Source organism: Chiloscyllium plagiosum, chromosome 7 (assembly GCF_004010195.1).
Source record: "Chiloscyllium plagiosum isolate BGI_BamShark_2017 chromosome 7, ASM401019v2, whole genome shotgun sequence".
Taxonomy (NCBI): domain Eukaryota; kingdom Metazoa; phylum Chordata; class Chondrichthyes; order Orectolobiformes; family Hemiscylliidae; genus Chiloscyllium; species Chiloscyllium plagiosum.
Window position 1 is genome coordinate 13,472,540 of NC_057716.1, and position 13,187 is coordinate 13,485,726.

The following is a 13,187-nucleotide window of genomic DNA, read 5'->3' on the forward strand; positions in this document are numbered from 1 at the left end:
AACCACCATAGGCTCAGTCCAATCCATTCAGGCTCCTTTAAGAAAGTTTGGATAATTGCCATCCTTGCCCAAAGTTAAATTAAACCTGATGAAGGGCTTGTGCCTGAAATGTCAACTCTCCTGCTCTTTGGATGCTGCCTGACCTGCTGTGCCTTTCCAGCACCCTACTCTCGACAAAGATAAATTAAGCATGGCTCCACTCTACCCCATTTAATCTTTCATTCTATAATAATATACCTGCAGAGAAGAAATGTTACCTCTTAAAATATTTTTGCTTCAGCTGCATTTATTCAGCTCAGAGACAGATACCTGATGTCAAATGAGAAATGAGCTCTGGGAAGGTTTCATGCACATACAGCTGGAATAGGTTCAATTGTTTTTAAAAGGGAAATAATTTATGAAAATTGTTTATACAAACGGATGCAATGCTTTTGGTTGTGCGTGATTTAAGTTAACAAACATTATGATCCTCAAGGCAGCTGCGTTCATAAATAATCAAATTTACTGAATGATCTCTTAAAGAAATTGTCAACATTTTGACATTTGTACTTTTAAATGAATCTGAAACCCAATGCAAATTAACATAAATTCACAGGCAATCAATACTTCAGATAGAAAAGTAAATTTCAATATAAATTATTGGTAAGAGAATTACAGGTCTAACCTAACCAAATGTACCTGGCATACATGTGTTAGCTTGTAGCAAGAAAGTTCCACAATATGCATTTCTTTGTTCAGACCTATTTGACAAAATCATTGAGGTTTGCAGGTACAATTATCATCAGGAAGGCATGCTTCAGCAAACCCTCGTCCTGATTTTTATCCAAGATGGGTTTTTGTTTGGATAGTAATCGTGTTCAAGGATATGGGAGAAAGGCAGGAGATTGGCACTAGATAATAAAGTTGGACTAGACAATAGAACTGGTGCAGTCACAATGGGTCAAATGGACTCCATGTAAAAATTGTACGATTCCCAGGTCAGAATGAGACATGTCCAAGTGGTATTTCTTGGGTCAAATTGAGCAAAATTGACTGTAACTAACCCATATTCCAATTCTGATGTGTAGCTATTCTCAGCCAGGTCAGTTAGTTGAGTTCTAAAACAAACCTGAAGTGTTGCTATAGCAATCCAGCAACCACAGCACGACAATGCTTATCCATATGTAAAACTGATTGAGGACAGGATTGGACTCAGCTATGATGCTGTCATGTATAACTAGACCATAGCAAATCAGAACTGGGTTAACTTCAAAGGAGCTTGTGTTCCGGCACATACTACCATCACTTTGGGGCAAAGCTGCTTTGCAAACACCTGTCATATACAGAGCTGATCTTAAAAACAAGAAAAGCAAAAATCTCATTTACACAGTTCAAGGTATTTCAAGGACCTTTATAGCTATAACTCCAGGATATCCCTACACTGGCAAATACTTCCACCAATGGTAGGTGGGGGAATCAGGCTAGAATTGGAGGAGTAGGGTGCCAGAGAGAAATGGTACAGAGTTAATGGGGGGAGTTCAAGACGATAACATGAGAAAACTCTTTAAACCTTGGGGAGAGAAATCCTCTATGGAACTCAACACGAATACCTGAGTTGCGGACTCACCCCCTCTCCTATGTTCAACGCTCCATATATTTTAGGGTTATAGAGTCATACAGCACGGAAGCAGACCATTCCATCCAACTCACCCACGTCAGCTAGGTTTCCCAAACTAAACCAGTACCACTTGCCTGTATTTGGCCCATATCCCTTTAAATCTTCCTTATTCATGTCCCTGTCCAAATGTCTTTTCAATGTTGTAACTGCACCTACATCTACCACTTCCTCTGAAAGTTAATTCCATTTTACGCACCAGCCTCAATGTGAAAAGGTTGCTCCTCAGGTCATTTTCAAACCTTTCTCCTCTCACCTTCAACCTATGCCCTCTAGTTTTGAATTCCCCTACCCTCGAGAAAAGACCTTTGCTATTCACCTTATCTAGATTTTATAAACTTCTATTTTCTGATCCTCCTTCTTTTCAGCAATTGCAACTAGCTCCCATAACTCCTTTGTATATAAAAAATATGATAGCTGCTAGTGGGGGCAAAAGATACAGATAGTGGACTGAAGGACAGCTTTAACGAGCATCAAATAATAAATAGGCAAGCAGCTTTATGAGTGAATTGGCATGCAGCTTTAGGAGTATTGTACTGGAATGAATGTGACCCTATATATGTTCAGTGCTGAAAGCACAGCAAAGTCATAGCTGCAACCAATAGAGTAGCCACACATGCAAGTCCCAGCATCATTTTCGGAGAAAGATCAAAATAATAGAAGAAACCTCATATGCAGAGCTTGTTTCATGTGAGTACTATTATCTCTCTATGTTGTGTATGCATAAAAACAGAAGTGCACAAATTTTCACTGTCATGTGGAAAGCTCCAATCCTATATAAAGCATCCTTCTTCTCCATATCCAAAGCAACAAGAACATCAGGTTGACTCATTGGTTAGCACTGCTGCCTCACAGAGCCAGGGACATGGGTTTGATTCCAGCCTTGGGTGACTGCCTGTGTAGAATTTGCACATTCTCCACAATTCTGCAGGGTGCTTTGGTTTCCTCCTATAGTCAAAGGATGTTTAGATTGGCCATACTAAATTACCCGTAGTGTTCAGGGATGTGTAGATTAGGTGTGTTAGCCATGGGAAGTGCAGGGTTACAAGGATAGGGTCTCGCTGGGTTGCTCTTTGGAGGGTTGGTGCAGATTTATTGGGCCAAATGACCTGTTTCCACACTGTGGGGATTCTATATAAAAAAACTCTTCCAACTGAAGGAAAAAAGTTGAAAGCAGCAACATTCAACTTTGAGGTAAATAATATATGCCACATGGAATACAAACAGAAATGTATGTTCATGAATACTAAGCAGGAATCAAGGAAAGCGGGTTCTATGTAAGCAGAAACATGCAACAAGAATAAAAACTTATGGAGGCATTAGCCTCACTGTGCACTATGGACCACCAACTACAGAGCTGAGCCTAGGAACAAGAGAGTCTCTTATGTCTCCACTGTTGCAGAAAGTTTCAACTGGGGGTGAAAGTAGTTCTAAGAAAAAAAAACTTGAAGCAAGCAAGATTCATCTTTGCCAAAAATAAAGGATTATAACTGCAGAGAGGGAAGATACACCACAAGAGTTAATTTGAAGTGCAGACTTCAGGATCATAATGTTCACTAAGCCAGTTATCAGTGTTTTTCTGCCAGCACTCCCATTTTTCAGTTCACTGTACAGCACTTCAGAGTGTGAAACATATGTTGAAATTGCAGTAAGTAGTGGTATGTTCTAATATGGCACATACCTTTCAGTGAAACACAGTTTCTGGTAATTGAAGCCTGAGGCAGAAACTGAGTTCCAGACTCCACTGAAAGCCAGAGCAAGAAACAATTTGAGTATTTAATGTCTCCATACATCCAGAAAGAATAACAAGTGGCAGGTCAACACTTTGCAGACGTTAACATGGGTCTCAGTAAAATAAATGGGTTATACCGTAAAATTAAATGTCATTTTAAAATTGGATTTTTCAGATTACATGAACAAATCTATGCATAGCTCATGTCCTTGAATGCTAGACGGAGCAAGGGCCAGATTTTATTTTTCCATTTAACAAAATACAATTCTCCTCTATTTCACATAAAACTATCCTTGTTCGCCTAGCTGTCTCCTTCACACACAATGCATCAGTCCCACAAAGAAAGGTGATTTGAAGTTTATTCAGCAATAGACCAAAATGCTGTATTACAGTTTTGGGCAGTTTTATTTCCATACTGCTTTGCATGGCATATACACACTTATGGACAAAAATGTAGATGCAGACTGTTGGAGTGAAGGGTTGGATGACATTGCAGCGGGTGGATAGCTATTGAACATAATAATATTGAGACAGAATAGCATCATGTCTTTGATTCCATGCATGCTCTATTTTAGAGATCTTGCAATGCTGTATAAGCATTCCTACCTTGAAGCAAGAAGTTCCAGGTTCAAGCCCCAGACCAGGATTTATTGGCCATGAAAGGTGTGTTAAAAAATGTGGTTAATTATCAGACTCTAGGTCCTTCCAAATGCCTGGCAATAGGCAATGAGGGTAGGAGAATCTCCTAGTCTTTCTCTCAGAGTTCACGGAATAGGAATTTACAGCCTTGACTCATTATCTCCAGCTAAATTTCACAATCAACTCTCTCACTTCCTCACTCATTGTGGTTATACACTGCTTCTCTGACATTATGTATTTGGATGAGCAAAAATTTCCTCCAGTTAAATGTTGGAAACACTGAAGCAATCGTCATTTATTCTCCTTCCAAACTCCAATCCCTCACCGTGGCAATGGTCTGAGGTGTAATCAGTCTGCTTCAAAACTGGCTGAGAGGAGCTGCTTATTACAGCAAATATAAGAGTCTATGCTTACAACTCTATAATATCACCCAGCTTCATCCAAACATATCTGTACCTGCAGGTGAAACTATCATATTCTTTTGTTTTCTCTACATTTGATTATTCTAATGCCAATTATTCAATCCCTAAACATGAGACAATCCAAATCTATGTCTTACCTTGCTACACGTCCTTTTCACAAATCACCTCTGTGCTCTTTGAAATACATTGTCCCCTGGTTAAGCAATGTCACCATTTCAAAATTATCAAGCTTATTTTCAAACCTCTCCACAGTCTCATCCCTCACTATCTCTGTAAACTCCCCCACTTCCTTAACAACACAAGATATGCTTTTTCCCACATGCTTTTTCCTGTTTCAATGAATGAGTGCCTTTGGGAAGACCATCATTGTTTTGCTCATTTCAAATTGCCATTGAGAAAGTTACAGGGTGTGGGGAGGGGAGGCTCTTAAAAACCTGCACTGCATCAAATTGATGTACACCGACAGCTCAGCTGGGAAAAGATTCCAGGATCTTGATCTAGTGATAGTGAAGTAACAGCCCTGACTGAACTGGTTTTAGAGGTGCCACTTGATACCAGTTTGACAAACTTTGCTGATGCTCAAGAGCAGACCAATGTGACTTTAATTGGCTGGGTTGAATTTTGCAGGCAGGACATATCTGGACAAATTTCCTCACTGTCGTATAGATGTCTGTGTTGTAAATGTACTGGAATTGCTTGGCTCGTTCTGGTAAATAGGTCTTCGGCACATTGCTAAGCTCCATAGCTGCATGCAGCTGCTCCAAGGATCTGTGCATGGTAATCAGTGTTGACATGGCAGTCATGATATTGGTTTCTGGTTCCAGAAGCCATTGCTATGCAGATTTCAGAGGCCCACGCAGCTGGAAAGAATATTAGAGAGCATGTTGCTAGGGTCCATAGATTTTGCAATATCCAGTGCATTCAATTTCTCAATACCACATGGAGTAAGTCCAACTGGCTAAAGTTTGCAATAAAAACACATAGTGCTGGAGAAGCTCAGCCAGTCTGGCACTACCTCCAGAAAGGAACAGAGAGTTAATGTTTCACGTCCCATTCCAAGGAAGGGTTCTACTGGACTTGAAACCTTAACTCTGTTTCTATCTGCACAGATGTTGCCAGATTGGCTGGATTTCTCCAGCACTTTCTGTTTTCATGCCTGATTTCTAGCACCCACAGAACTGTGTTTTGTTTGGATAAAATATTAGATACATGATACTGAGGATCTCAGGGGAGGAGGGAGGCCGAGATGGATCATTCGCCCGACACCTCTGGATAAAAAGCATTTCAGCTTTTTATTTTGCACTGATGTACTGGGCTCCTCAGTCATAGACGATGGGGATATTTGTGGTGCCTTTTCTGTAGTCAGTTTAACTGTTCATCATTAATCATGATTGGATCTGATAGGATTGCTGAGCTTAGATTTATTCCATTAATTGTGGGATCTCTCAGCTCTGTTTATTGTATATTTCATCCACTAGATATGTATTGGGGCATCACCAGGTTGATACCTCATATTTACACATTTCTAGTTCTGCTCTTGGTATACCCTTCCTCACTCCTCATTGAACAAGGATTGATTCCTGACCTCATAGTAAAGGGAGATTTGGGGATTGTGAGAGCTTTCTCTCTATTCTTAATTCCTGTTGGTAAACAGATTATGATTTAATGTTTTCTCTTTCTAAATAGTTGGGACACATTTGGCTAACTCCATCTGTTTATGGGTTCAGATTTTCTAAGGGCTATAACAACACTGACATAAGGTGAAACCAGGAGTACAGGCAGGGGGAATATGTTGCAATACAAGCAGGCTTGTCAACACAAAAGAAGTAATCAATTCAGAAGGGTTGATGAGATTTTTCAATTTTCAACAATTTAAATACAAAACAACTAAGGTTCAACAATTTATCTAATGGCGTTGTTTGTAAGATGACAGTGCAAAAGACCAAAACTGGAGTTAGCAGTTTAGAGTTGCTTTGTGGTGGTGGTATGGGGTGGGGAGATGGAGGTAACTAGTTTCATTTCTTTATAAATCTGTTTGTGGGTCTTCTGATGAAGTTATGCTAAAATCTAACCTCTGCTTTACCATATTAATTAAGATAAGTTGTTTCCTTCTGGAGAACAATAATTTTGACTCCATTTTGCAGGCTAGAGGCTTTTCTTTTGTAATCATGATGTGGAGCTGCTGGTGTTGGACTGGGATGTACAAAGGTAAAAATCACACAACGTTGGGTTATAGTCCAACAGGTTCAATTGGAAGCACTCGCTTTTGGAGCACTCCTCCTTCATCAACCATCTGATAAAGAGGCAGCCCCTCAAAAGCTAGTGCTTCCAAATAAACCTGTTGGACTATAACCTGGTGTCATTTGATTTTTAACTTTCTTTTGTAGCCCAGAGTTAGGACCTTTACTCTTGTCAGTAAATGTTTATAGAGTCGCAATGATCCCTGAACTGCTCGTTCTTTCAAAATGATATGATTAGATGACTGTTGGATTCAATGCAGTTGGAGTATTGTGACCAAGGCTCTTTGGGTAGAGAGGTAGAGAATGGTTCAGGGGTTAAATCAATCACTGTCAGGACAAAGGCTTGCTGTCCAGATAACCAGCTCAGGTTAAGTGGAAAGTTATTTCCACATCTCCTTACTGGAGAGGTGTAACTTGTAACTTTACTGTTTATCTTTACCTGTAGCAGGTTATTACACACTATTAGTGTTCTCGATCTATAGAACCCCGACAGTGTGTGGGGGTAGGTCATTTGGCCCATCAAGTCCACAACAATCCGTTGAAGGATATCCCACCCCTCTACCCTATCCCTGTAATCACTATAGCTATTCCACCTAACCTGCCCACGATCTAAAATTTGGCACAGCCAATCTACCTAACCTGAACATCATTGCAATATGGAAGGAAACCCACACAAGTAAGGACTGAATGTACAAATTCCATACAGACAGTTGTCCAAGGCTAGAATTGAACCCAGGTCCCTGGCACTGTGAGGTAACACTGCTAACTACTGAGCCACCATGACAACCTATCAAGGAACAGACAATGCATTGATTGTCTGGCTGATAAGTGACATCTGACAACCTTTTGAAGGTTATAACTAAGTCCTAGTACGTGATTATAGCAGTCATTTATGCTGTTTAGTATGATTTTAAAAATTATAAAAAGCAGGTTATTTCGTTTAGATGGCTGGACAGCTAGTTTGCAATGTAGAGTGACTCCAACAACATGGGTTCAATTCCCACACCAGTTAAGGTTATCACGAAGGAGTCTCCTTCTCAACCTTTCCCTTCACCTGAGGTGTGGTACCCCTCAGGTTAGGGTTGGTGATGATTCGCCAAACATTGCAATTGTACCAGCCTCCACCACTTCCTCTGGCAGCTCATTCCAAAAACGTACTACCCTCTGTGTGAAAACATTGCCCCTTAGGTCTCTTTTATATTTTCCCCCTCTCACCCTCGACCCATGTCCTCTAGTTTAGGACTCCCCAACCCAGGGAAGAGACTTTGTCTATTTATCCTATCCTTGCCCATCATAATTTTGTAAACTTCTAAAAGGTCACCCCTCAACCTCTGACTCCCCAGGGAAAACAGCCCCAGCTTGTTCAGCCTCTCACTATAGCTCAAATCCTCCAACTCTGGCAACATCCTTGTAAATCTTTTCTGAACCCTTTCAAGTTTCACAACATCTTTACGATAGAAAGGAGACCAGAGTTGCATGCAATATTCCAACAGTGGCCTAACCAATGTCCTGTACAGCTGCAACATGACCTCCCAACTCCTGTACTCAATACTCTGACCAATAAAGGAAAGCATACCAAACACCTTCTTCACTATCCTATCTACCTGCGACTCCACTTTCAAGGAGCTATTAACCTGCACTCAATGGTCTCTTTGTTCACAACACTCCCTAGGACCTTACCATTAAGTGTATAAGTCCTGCACTGATCTGCTTTTCCAAAATGCAGCACCTCGCATTTATCCAAATTAAACTCCATCTGCCACTGCTCAGCCATTGGTCCATCTGATCAAAATCCTGTTGTAATCTGAGGTAACCCTCTTCGCTGTCCACTACACCTCCAATTTTGGTGTCATCTGCAAACTTATTAACTATACCTCTTATGCACACATCCAAATCATTTATGGAAATGTCAAAAAGTAGTGGACCCAGCACCGATCCTTGTGGCACTCCACTGGCCTCAGGCCTCCAGTCTGAAAAACAACCCTCCACCACCACCCTCTGTCTTCTACCTTTGAGCCAGTTCTGTATCCAAATGGCTAGTTCTCCCTGTATTCCGTGAGATCTAACCTTGCTAACCAGTTTCTCATGGGGAACTTTGTTGGACGCCTTACTGAAGTCCATATAGATCACATCTACCACTCTGCCCTCATCAATGCTCTTTGTTACTTCTTCAAAAAACTCAATCAAGTGTGTGAGCCATGATTTCCCACGCATAAAGCCATGTTGACTATCAGTCCTAAGATTTCCAAATACGTGTGCATCCTGTCCCTCAGGATTCCCTTCAACAACTTGCCCACCACCGACGTCAGGCTCACTGGCCTATAGTCCCCTGGCTTGTCCTTACCACCCTTCTTAAACAGATGCACCACTTTAGCCAACCTCCAGTCTTCCGGCATCTCACCTGTGACTATCGATGGTATAAATATTTCAGTAAGAATGAACTTCCTGAGGAAGTGGTCGATGAGGGTACAATTATAATGTTTAAAAAACATTTAGATAAGTACGTGAATAGGAAAGATTTGGATGGATATGGGCTGGGCAGGCAGGTGGGACTAGTTTAGTTTGGGATTATGTTCGACATGGACTGGTTGGACCGAAGGGTCTTTTTCTGTGCTGTATGACTCAATGACTGTTTCACTATGGCAACTTATCTTTTTAAATATTTGTAGGTATGTGGTTAAGTGTTTATAAAATTCAATTATTGCAGCTGCTGGATCTGTCCTGAGTGTATTCTATTAAGCTTGATGGTATTATCACATAACAAGATCACCAGTCTCTTCAATATGAAAACAAGCCAAGATCTCTACAAGAATTGAGCTGTGGTTACTCTGACCTGCCCTACCATGGACAGCTGCATCTGCAATAGGTAGATTGATGAAAGTTCAGCAGGTTTTTCCCTCTGTTGCTTCACCACTTACTGCAGAGCCAGTCCTTCAGCTATGTTCTTCAGGACTCAACCAGCTTAGACAGTAATGGTTTTACAAAGCAACTCTTGGTGATTGACATTGACAGTGCATTCTGTGTCCTTGTCACCCTTGCACTGTCCAAGTTCAACATTGTGGAGCACTGATTCATTAGCTGAGACAGGCCAGTAGATACTAATCAGCAAGAACTTTCCTTTCCCGTTCTTGACATGATGCCATGAGACTTCATGGTGTCTAGAGTTAATGTTAAAGGTTCCCATGGTAACTTCCTCCCAGCTGTATGTCACTGTGACATATTGGTGGTTTTGTCCTTCTGGTGGGATAGGCCATACCCATGGATGAAGATTGCAGTGTCTGCGATATTGTCTACAAGGAATGTGAGTTTATCTGTGTCAGGCTGTTGTTCTTTCAAGCTTATGGTTTGGCTCTTTCAATATTGATGCAAACTCTAAGGTGTTAGTAAGGAGGATTTTAAGGTACTGGCAAAACTGGATTGATGTTTTGCCGACATCAAAAGCAGGTTGTTGGCCCAAGTTGATTTGAGTTTTGACATTTCTGTAATGATTGGGTTCAACTGAAAGGCTTGCTTTATCATTTCAGAGGGCATTAAGAGTCAACTAATTGTGTGGATCTGATGTCATAGGAAGGCAAGAATAGGTAAGAATAGTAGAAACATAAGAGGTCTTACCCAGATGATTAGTCATACAGTTGTAGAGCATGGAAACAGATCCTTCAATCTAACTCATCCATGCTGACCAAATATCCCAAATTAATCTAGGCCCATTTGCCAGCATTTGGCCAAAATACCTCTAACCCTGCAAAAGACTTATTGAAGTCCATGTAGACAACATCCACCACTCTACCATCATCAATCATCTTTGTCACTTTTTTTTAGATTTAGATTCCCTACAGTGTGGAAACAGGCCCTTTGGCCCAACAAGTCCACATCAACCCTCTGAAAAGTAACCCACCCAGACTCATTTCCCTCTGACTAGTATTCCTAACACTATGGGCAATTCAGCATGGCCAGTTCACCTGCACATCTTTGGACTGTGGGAGGAAACCCACACAGATTTAGAGAGAATGTGCAAACTCCATGCAGACAATCAAGCTGGAATCAAGCCTAGGTCCCTGGTGCTGTGAGGCAGCAGTGCTAACCACTGAGCCACCGTGCCACACAGTTGATGCTCTGGTGCCAGGCAAGATGCCAGGTTGTGCAGAACTTTACTTCTTCAAAAAACTCATTTAAGTTAGTGCGACATGATTTTCCATGCACAAAACCATGTTGACTGTTCCTATCCCCTGCCTTTCCAAATACACGTAAATTCTGTTCCTCAGAAACCCCTCCAACAATGTACCCACCGCCAACATCAGACTCACCAATCCATAGTTCCCTGGCTTTCCCTTACCACTTTTCTTAAATAATGGCACCACATAAGCCACTGCCCAGTCTTCTTAAATATCGTGAAAGTACTTGCGTCTTCTACCCTCTCAGGCATTTTCCAGCATTGCCTTGCTTTGCCTTTCAGTGCTTTGCCCCCTTAGCCAGAGATACAAGCCTCAGACTCCTGTTATCTCGCCTTGCCATTTAATGCAGACACAATAGAAGGAAGCTAGTCCTTGTTGTCAGCAGGCCTAAGTCAAGTTGGAGGGGATAGCTTTCACTCAGGAGGCCCTGGGCTCCATAGGGCCAGGGTAGCCTATGCTAGCAGTTCAGGGGATTGGATGTGATCTGTTAGCCATTCAGGGCTCTCAGACTCAGAATGCTCTCCACATTCAGGGTAAGGAGCTGAATGTTGGGAATCTAAGTATTCATCTTGACACTTTCTGGCCTAACGGTGGCTGCTATCCTCCTGGAATTAGAAAGACACAGACCTTTAGGAAGTGGTAGCACAGCGGTTTGGTACAGATGAATAGATGTCCCTAGCGAGTGGAGTAGGCAGCACCAGGGCATACAGTGTTAGTGATGTTGGGTGTTCGGGTGGGTGCCAGTGAGTAAGGGAAGACATTAACAGGCATTACTGAGAATGGTAGAGCAGGTAGGAGAGATAAAGTGAGTGTGAGGTAAAGCAAAGCAATCCAAGACAAGGCCTGAGAGAGTATTGGAGGAATGTATTCTAGTAACATTTAAGAAGCGTTTAGGGTGAGAGGAGAAAAATATAAAACAGACCAAAGGAGCAACTTTTTCGCACAGAGTGTGATGTGTGTGTGTGTGTGTGGAATGGGCTGCCAGAGGAAGTGGTAGAGGCTGTTATAGTTGCAACATTTAAAAGACATCTGGATGGGTATATGAATAGGAAGGGATTGGAGGGATATGGGCTGGGTGTTGGCAGGTGGGACTAGATTGGTTGGGATATCTGATTGGCATGGATGGGTTAGACCGATATGTCTGTTTCCGTGCTGTACATCTCTATGATTCTATGATTCTAAGCAACTGGATGAGCAACTTAAAATGGCAGGGCACAGTAGGCTAAGGACCAAGTGCAGGCAAATAGGTTTTGTGCAGCTTGGTGTTTATTGGTTGGCATAAACATGGTGGGCCGAAGGGCCTGTTTCTCTGCTGCATGACCCTTTGACAGGAATGCTAAGGGCATCCAGGTAGGTTCAGGGTGAGTGTGCACCATGACAGCTAGTGAAGAGCCCCATCACCAAACCATCATCTCAGGAGATCTCCCACCCACAGCTTCCAATCTCATAGTCCGGGAACCCCGCACTGCCCGGTTCTACCTCCTTCCCAAGATCCACAAGCCTGACCACCCTGGTCGACCCATTGTCTCAGCATGCTCCTGCCCCACTGAACTCATCTCTACCTACCTCGACACTGTCCTATCCCCCCTAGTTCAGGAACTCCCCACATACGTTCGAGACACCACCCATGCCCTCCACCTCCTCCAAGACGTCCGTTTCCCCGGCCCCCAACGCCTCATCTTCACCATGGATATCCAATCCCTCTACACCTGCATCCGCCATGACCAGGGCCTTCGAGCCCTCCGTTTTTTCCTCTCCAGATGTCCCCAACAGTACCCTTCCACCGACACTCTTATTCGTTTGGCCGAACTGGTCCTCACCCTTAACAATTTCTCCTTTGAATCCTCCCACTTCCTCCAGACCAAAGGGGTAGCCATGGGCACACGTATGGGCCCCAGCTATGCCTGTCTCTTTGTTGGCTACGTAGAGCAGTTGATCTTCCGTAATTACACCAGCACCACTCCCCACCTCTTCCTCCGCTACATTGATGACTGCATTGGCGCCACCTCATGCTCCCGCGAGGAGGTTGAGCAATTCATCAACTTCACCAACACATTCCACCCTGACCTTAAATTTACCTGGAATTCAGGCAGCATCCGAGGAGCTTCGAAATCGACGTTTCGGGCAAAAGCCCTTCATCAGGAATAAAGGCAGAGAGCCTGAAGCGTGGAGAGATAAGCTAGAGGAGGGTGGGGGTGGGGAGAGAGTAGCATAGAGTACAATAGGTGAGTGGGGGAAAGGATGAAGGCCATGACCAGGGCCTCCAAGCCCTCCATTTTTTCCCCTCCAGATATCCCCAACAGTACCCTTCCACCGACACACTCATTC